Source organism: Leuciscus leuciscus (genome assembly GCF_965113295.1).
Source record: "Leuciscus leuciscus genome assembly, chromosome: 1".
NCBI classification, from domain to species: Eukaryota; Metazoa; Chordata; class Actinopteri; order Cypriniformes; family Leuciscidae; genus Leuciscus; species Leuciscus leuciscus.
Genome location: NC_138725.1, coordinates 82,906,476 through 82,915,169, shown reverse-complemented (window position 1 = coordinate 82,915,169; position 8,694 = coordinate 82,906,476). Strand labels below are relative to the sequence as shown.

General features: G+C 35.6%; 1 long non-coding RNA gene across 2 annotated transcripts; it reads left to right on the top strand.

Moving 5' to 3' along the window:
* The first annotated feature begins 1,656 nt into the window (after positions 1-1,656).
* On the top strand, positions 1,657-8,460 carry LOC309473857. Of its 2 annotated transcripts, none has more exons than XR_014197115.1 (5): positions 1,657-2,086; positions 2,534-2,579; positions 3,716-3,774; positions 6,085-6,118; positions 8,352-8,460. It is a non-coding gene; the product is annotated as an uncharacterized lncRNA (long non-coding RNA). The 2 variants fall into 2 exon arrangements; XR_014197116.1 differs by having other exon boundaries at positions 5,898-6,118.
* Positions 8,461-8,694: the final 234 nt, after the last annotated feature.

Here is an 8,694-nt window from a genome sequence, read left to right as displayed (position 1 = left end):
GTCCAATCCGGCCATAATCTAAACGTCTACTGACAGCCAGAACTAGTTCAGAACAGACGTTCATACTGACTATAATCTAGACGTCCGTTGACATCCAGAAACAGTCCATAAAAGACGTGAATAAAGATGTCCAATATGGCCATAATCTAAACGTCCACTGACAGCCAGAACTAGTTCAGAACAAAATGACAAACAATATCTGTAAATTAATTAACTGACTGTTACGGACTATATCATTAACTGTTAAATTGATCTTGCTGGTCAGACACCAACAGGGTTCATGATGCACACATGGCACTTTTAAGTCCTTCTGGGAAGTTTGTATTCATGAGGTTTTACAATTTTTTTAATTTTTTTAATGTTTTAAATTAATTTATGAAGCCACTGTAAAATGTATCATTAGCCTACATGTTATATTGTTATACTATAACACTGTCATATTTTGTGCAGGCATTAGCTTACTTCATCGTAAATGGAAAAGCCTGACAATGTAACTGCTAAATACCCAAGTATTGTGGTATTCCACAATGTTTCTCACTGACACACTCATAACTCGAGATTGTGGATTAAAGAAAATCCCAAACTTCCTACTCATATTTTCATCATTGTGGCGGCGTTCATGTGTGTTCAATTTGTAAATACGATCTTTATGATACTAGGCATGTCTTGAATGCATCAATAGCTCTAGTTTAGGGACAATCCATACAAACAATCTTTATTAAACAGACTGTCACAGTGAGAAGATTTTTGTCCTTTATCAATGCTAAAGGCCTAACCACTGCAGTTAACACCATGCTGTTAAATAAAAGTCTGTAGACAAGTCTTAAGGTTAGGGTTAGGGTTAACCTTAACCCTTAATTTCTAACCCAGACCCGGTTTCACAGACAGGGTTTAGATAAAGCCAGGATTTGTCCTTAGTTCAATTTGGGTATTTAATTATAGCTTTTAAAAATGTGCCTTAGAAAAAAAAAAAACATTACTGGCGTGCATCTTGAGACAAAACAATGGCACTGCCATAAGATATGTTGCTTTCAGGTAATACAGCTCAAACATGCATTTTAGTCTGGGACTACAGGCTTGCCTGTGAAGTGTGAAACCCGGGGTATTATGTTGTAACTTGTATAGAATTATGCCAATGTAACCAAAGTGTTGCGTTGGACAGAGGATTAACTCTAAACCAACAGGTTGTGTAACTGTGCCACACAGGGTGAAAATGGATGTTGACATTATTAGGCATAAGAGTGTTTCTAAAGGAAAGGTCAATAATTTGTGAAAGTGTAAAAGGGTCATTATGGGTCACATGAATGTAACTGTCACCACCATGATGCCAATTCCTTAGATTTTCATATAGATCTACATACAGAATTGTATATGAATATATGCAGTGTTTGCTCTGTTTAATATACTGTTTGCTCTATTAAATTGCACTTTATCAGAACAGTGGTAAATAAATATTATATATGGTCAGTTACTGTAAGTTCTTACAGTATTTTTAATCTTTCATTTTTATTGTTGAATTTTTAATCATGCACTGCAATGAAAAAACAATTTAACCAATTGATTAGCCTAAATATAACAGCCAGCCTACAAAAACAACCAAATAAATAGCACACAATATATATATATATATATATATATATATATATATATATATATATATATATATTTTTTTTATTTTTTTTTTTTATTAGGCTATATATTATATTATATTTTCATATTTCCCTGTAATTGCAATGTTGCCACACTATTGGCTGTCTCTCCTAGCTGTTTTGAGCATGATTGGTTATTCTCTGTTTATTCTGTCTGTCATCCAGGAATCTAGCCAATGACAACTATGCGCGCCTTTACGAGTCAAGTTTGAATAAACGTCAGTTGAGTGAGTCGGTGTTTGCTTTGCTGCTGCGCGGGATCTTCAATATTTGCCTATTCTGTGGGTTTTACATCGTTTAAAACATGGATTATTTTTCATCGGACTGCTAAATGTTTATTTTGAGCGAGTTGCTGGGTGTTGCTGGATGTAAATGAAGAACAAACAAGGAATATGGACAAAGAATTTTATCAACGGAAATATTGCAATCTACGGAAGGTAAAACTTTATTTTATACAAATTCTGCTACATCAAGATATAGGCTAGTGTATTAAATTGAGAATCTAAACGCGATTAGAGCAATATTGTTAGTGCATACGGTATTCCAATGTATTAATGTTATGTGCTGCTAGCATGTGTAACTTGTCTAACTTAGTTTATGATAAAATAAACTCAGCATGGGAGCTTACAACTAGTGAACTGAGAATATATATTGTATCTTTAGACAGAAAGGAACTGTCACAGTCTTATACTATAAGAATCTGCAAACTAGGCTTATGAATCTTTTGATCGCGGGATGGCTAACCGATCAGTTAAATTAACGAGTCGTAATAATATGTTTTGGAGCTGGTAGTCAATTTAGCAAGCTTTTGCAAATGTCTCCGTAAGTAAGTAAAACAAATAACTAATATTGATGTGTATGTGTGTGTTTCCTTCATGATCCAGGCATTTGGGGAATAAATATTATCCAGCCACACGATGTTCAGATGCGGTGAGTATTGTCATAAAATACACGTGAAATAGAGGCAGAACATGTGAATCGGCTCAAATGCACTGGTTCAAACCCTCCAGACAAGCTTTATCTTCTTGAGTTTACAGGCCTAGCTGACCCAAAAATAAATGTCTTTCAAAATGAAAGTATTTTCAAACCTGTATAACTTACTTTTGTGAAACACAAGAATTTTGGGAATAAAACAACTGTATGCATTGTTGCCTATGACAAAAATAAAAGGCATTTTTCAAGATATCTTAATTATGGTTCTACATAAGAAACTCATACAATTTCAACATATGGGTGAGTAAGCTACATAATGAGATAACTCTATTTTTTTTTTTGGATGAGCTGTTCTTTTAAAGGATTAGTTCACCTCAAAGTTGAAAATTCTGTCATCATTTACTCAACCTCAAGTTGTTTCAAACCTGTATGAATTTCTTTCTTCTGCTGAACACAAAGAAAGATATTTTGAAGAATGTCTGTAACTTGGGTCCCATTGACTTCCATAGAATTTTTTTTCCCTACTATGGAAGTCAATGGGACCCAAGTCTGTCTGGTTACCGACATTCTTCAAAATATCTTTCTTTGTGTTCAGCAGAAGAAAGAAATTCATACAGGTTTAAAACAACTTGAGGGTGAGTGAATGATGACACAATTTTCAACTTTGAGGTGAACTAATCCTTTAAGGACATTTGCTAAATTAACCATGTTTTTTATTATAGTGTAGAAACCATGTTTTTATGGTGGATAGTGAGTATAGGAGCAGGCTTCACTGCATATATTAATAAACTTTTAGAGTGCTGGCCTGGATAATTGTAATACGTAAAATAGGAAAGAGGCCGCACTATGCATAAACTTTTATTTGCAAAAATGCGTTTCGCGCACGTGGAAACTGATGAAGGCACGCACCGAAACCTGTTTTTGCAAATAAAAGTTTATGCATAGTGCGGCCTCTTTCCTATTTTACGTATTACAATAATTTATTACCATTTGGTTAGTGTCGCAAAACATTGTTAATTTTTAGTAAGGGTTCTCCAGATTTATATAACACTTATGGAACATTAAAAAATGGTCCTATGTTACGCGATCAATAATCCTATTAAAACTCTTTAAAAAAATATATATATTTTTAGATCAAGCATTGGACTTACGGAGCAGAATAGGCACCAACAGAGAAACAAGTCCATCACTAGTAAGTATCCACTGCAGTATCTTCTGGTTACACTTTATTTCGATAGTCCACTTTCACTAACATGTCAACTAACTCTCATTAGAGTATTAGTAGGCTGTAGTAGACAGTCAATAGACTGGTAGGTTAAGTTTAGATGTTAGGATTCGGGTTAGGAGAATAAGTTGACTTGTAGTTGCCAAGTAACTTATAGTCAGTAGAATGTCTGTTAGGGCAGTGGTTCCCAACCTTTTTTTGTCTGAGACCCCCTTTTTCCCAAGAAAATATTTTAGGGCCCCCCTTAACATTTAATGATATTTTCGCTCTTGTAAGCTTGCAGCAAGGATGACAAAATATGTTGTTTTCAAACAAACGGTATGTTTACTATAAACAGATTATGTTTATGCACAAATAATAGCCTATAATATTGAAAATACAATAACAAAAACATTAGTAGGCCCTTTGTAATTTAAAAATGTAAACCTATAGGAGTAGCCTATAAATTTGCCCTATTTTAAATGCAATAACAAAAATATCAGTATTCACACTTGTGTGTAAGTAAAAAAAGAATGAATATAGGCCTAGGCTATTACTAAATGACTTCTGTCTGGGGCCTCAATATTTGCATGTTATTTGTGAGGCTTTATCAATGTGAGGCTTTACTTTTGAGGCTTTTGGCGCTATAGCGAGCGATAATAAACTTGCGTTTATTAACTGAATAATTCGTCTTTCGGAAGAACATTGTAGCCGGAACTACTTCTCTCTCTCTGTGTGCGTCTATGACGAGTCACGCAGGTACTGGGCTACTCCGCAGCGGCAGCGATCCGAACCAGGGTAAAATAGTCCCAATGTAATCACTTATTATAGGTGTACCATAGTGATTCAGGATAAGACAAAAACACGGTTTGGAAAATGGATTCATGATGAACTCCCTCATTATATACATTTTGAACAGGAAAAAGTTAAGGACTTTTATTTAATGCAAATTGCTCAAAACTTTTCAAAATATGACGCGACCCCCCACAGAGCTCGCTGAGGCCCCCTTGTGGGCCGCGACCCCCCTGTTGGGAACCGATGCGTTAGGGGACCAACAAAACAGAGTGTTAGCAAATATTAAGCAGACAGTCTACTAATACTCTAATGACAGATAGTTGACATGTAGTTGCAAAGTTACTTATAGTTAGTAGAATGTCTAAAGTGGACTATCGAAATAAAGTGTTACCCAGTATTTAAATCCGCAGTCAATTTTAAAGGCACAATGCACTCCGAAATTAAATAATGATCTCTTTTTTTCTTCTCTCGTGCCATTCTAGATATATATCTGACTTTCTTTCCACAAAGATTTTTTGAAAAATTATCCATTATTGTAAGCCAATATAATGCAAGTGCATACGCCAGAAACTTCATACAGCGTACTCACAGCTTGCTGTGTTGTTCACACAAGATGTTTTCTGCACTTATCATGTGAGCTTTACAATGCTCTTGGACTTTTTCGACCTTCAGCATTTTGGTGTCTATTCACTTGCATTATTTGACACACAAACACAAGAGATGGATAATATTTCTAAAAGTCTAGTTTATTTTTTCTAAAATATGTGTTTTCATCTGAAGAAAGAAAATCATATACCTTTCGGTCGGCATAAGGTAGATAAAATGAAGGGGGAATCAGTTTGCTCTCCTTTACCTAGTATTATTTATAAACATTACATGTGATTTAATAAATGTACAATTAAAGGGATGTTCGAAGCAAACATCTAAATCCCTTCACAAAGAGCCCTTCCACAAAAGGGTTAGCAAAGGGGGACATGCATCCGATGGTAAATTAACTGAAGTAATTTTATCTTATAGTAATTTTATATTATATTTATGGTAATGTGACCTAGGATGGCAAGTTCCTGTGTTTCATTTTAAAGTAGATATGGTGGAAGAGTTAAGTTTAACATAGAATAATTGAGTTGTTTGTTTGGGTTTGCTATATTACACACATTTTCATCATACCGAAGTTCCATAGGTAAAACTTTTATTAACAGATGCGTTAATGTAACTACCTGCAGGGTTAAAAGAAAAGACGTCAAGAACACACAAACTTAAGGAACTTTTACACATCAACAATGTACTAAAAACGGAAACGTTTTTTCTTTGTACAGATGACAATGTTATTAAAACGATTACCGTTTGGACAGATCCACTGTGTTAATCTACATGTTCCTTCTTTTGGTGATGCACATTTTTCTATCAGACATAAGTTTTAGATACCAGACAAAACGAATGAAATGTGACCCATGCTAATTAATTCCCCCCTTTTACCTCTCTCTTTTATCTTTCTGTGGCCAGGATCCGTCATTCATCAGAACAGCTACCAAGAGAAGTGAGTATTCGTCCTCTACCTCCTTTGTCTCAATGTTATTTCAACACTATTGGTCTCCAAAGTACTATATGTGTTTATATTAGGGGTGTAAGATTAAGAAAATGTCGATGCAAAAACGATTCACAGTATGTAAATGTAGTTACTTTTCCTATATAGGTATTAGGGATGTGCATCTCCATAACTGAGGCCGATACGATACGCATCTCGATGCATAGCCAACAATACAATACATTAATGATACATATAAGCAGCTGCCAGCTACCGATGCAATGCAATACGATTCACTTTTATTACGATCCGGTGCGATTCGATTTCGATTCAACGCATTGCAAAAATATGATGCTATGCAATTCAATATGGTATAGATAGTTCACTTTTATTTCTTTTGTTCAGACATAGGGCAAATCATAAAGTAGCAAAGTGCCATCTGACTTTTAACACATGGCTCTCTCACAATCAAAAGATTTGGTTTCCACAAAAAAAGCAGGTACTGTAGGCTAACTGACCAGAAAGCAGGTACTGTAGGCTAACTGACCACAAAGCAGGTACTGTAGGCTAACTGACCAGAAAGCAGGTACTGTAGGCTAACTGACCAGAAAGCAGGTGCTGTTATTATGTGCTTCACGGGCCGTTTAACAGTTTGGACCAGTGCAGCGCGAGCCGATCTTGATCAATCGGCACTGTTACTACACGGCGCTAAGAGATCCCCACTGAAGTAATAACATCGCTGCGAGATCTATTGAGAAGCATTCATATATCTCTGTTATTAACGGATCAAACAGCGCTGACATGGAAATATTGTGCCATGAATGAACAATCCAGTGTCCACAGATCAGCAACATTCACCATGGATTTACTGTAGTAAAACAAACTGTAACCATGGAAGTTTGGCAGGAATAGTAGGCTATAATGCTTTCAAGTTACATTACGTTGGTTTTATTTTGACATGAATAAAATTACTGCCCTCAAAGTTAATCTGAACTAAAATAAACCTTTGTTTATAACTACAATATTACATTACATTTTTTTTTCAAGTAGCTGTTTTACATGCTTCTAAGAGTCGATTATAGCTTCATCATTCCTCAAAGTAAAAAAAAAAAATCATACTTTATGATGTTACGTTTAATACAATTTTTTTTTTTTTTTTTTTTTAAATCAAGGAAATTTCTCTGGCATTTCTTTCTTTTTCCTGTATCGAAAACGTACCGAACCATGACACAAGTGTATCGTATTGAACCGAACCATGAATTTTGTGAACCGTTAACTTACACCCCTAATATATGTGTGTGTGTGTGTGTGTGTGTGTGTGTGTGTGTATGGGGCTGTTTAAACCTGGCCACTTGATGCGTTTTCTCAGATCGGATAGCTATCTGTTTTATCACAACAATTCCATTTACACCTGGTCACATAAATGTGTTTTTGCAAAATGGATATAAATCAGATCTTCGATTCCCTCGCTATGCAAATTTAATGGCGTTCACGTCACCGAAAGCAACAGATATGAACTGCATTTTATTGATCATCCGTTAAAATTTCTAAATCAAAGACAGCAATAGGAGAGAGCGGCAACAGCCCTGGTAAGATCATTTCGTTTCTTTACTTTTAATGATGATAACTGTGTGTTAAGCATCGGGGACTTACTTTCACTTTAATTTGCGATAGTTTGCACGTTGGCTTGATGAATAACGTTAGATGGTCAGCGGCGATGCGGCAGTAGCGTCGTCATAACTTGCTATAACATGACATATAGCCTAAAACACGCTCTCACAACTTTATTTTAGAGCGTTTTTGGGAGGAGTAAAATTTACATGTGGTTTCAACAACCAGATGCATTTACACTTGTCCAGTTTCTTCTGGAATGCGGCCCAGACCACCTCCTGAAGTGGTGTGAGCAATCAGATTCAAATGCGTCACGAATGCGTTTCGGAGGCCATTTAATCCTGGTCTTTTCAAGATCATATAGCTATCCGATCACTAAAATCGCATGCAGTTGTAAATGGCACCTATATGTGTGTGTGTGTGTGTGTGTGTGTGTGTGTGTGTGTGTGTGTGTGTGTGTGTGGAATGCCTTATATCTGGCTTGATGTAATTTTACTTGATTTGTGATTTATTTCATTTAATTGATTCGAGTACAAAAAATTTCAACTATGTATCTCTGCTATAAGCTAAACCACAACAGTGGCATTTGTATTTATTTATTTAACATGTGGATTTTTTTTTGCTTTGATTGTAGCTGCTGTCATGAAATGGGACCCAGCTGCAATAGAGGCCCAAATAAAGTCTGTAGGCGATCATCTGAAACTGCTTGCTGCTATAAATGAAGCTTTAGAACCTTATAGCAGCCATATTTTGTTAATTGTTATGTTATTGTTTTAACAACATTTTATAGACTATTTAACACTAGAACTACCGGAATTCCATAACTACTAGAACGACCATAGCGGTCCTTCTGACCGTTCATACTTTGACGTTCATATGGCCGTACTGAACGTCATTTTCGTCATGTCATATCTATTGTACATGTTAACCTTCTCTTTTCCAATGAACCTTTTAATTCCTGTCGTCATAGCCCTTAA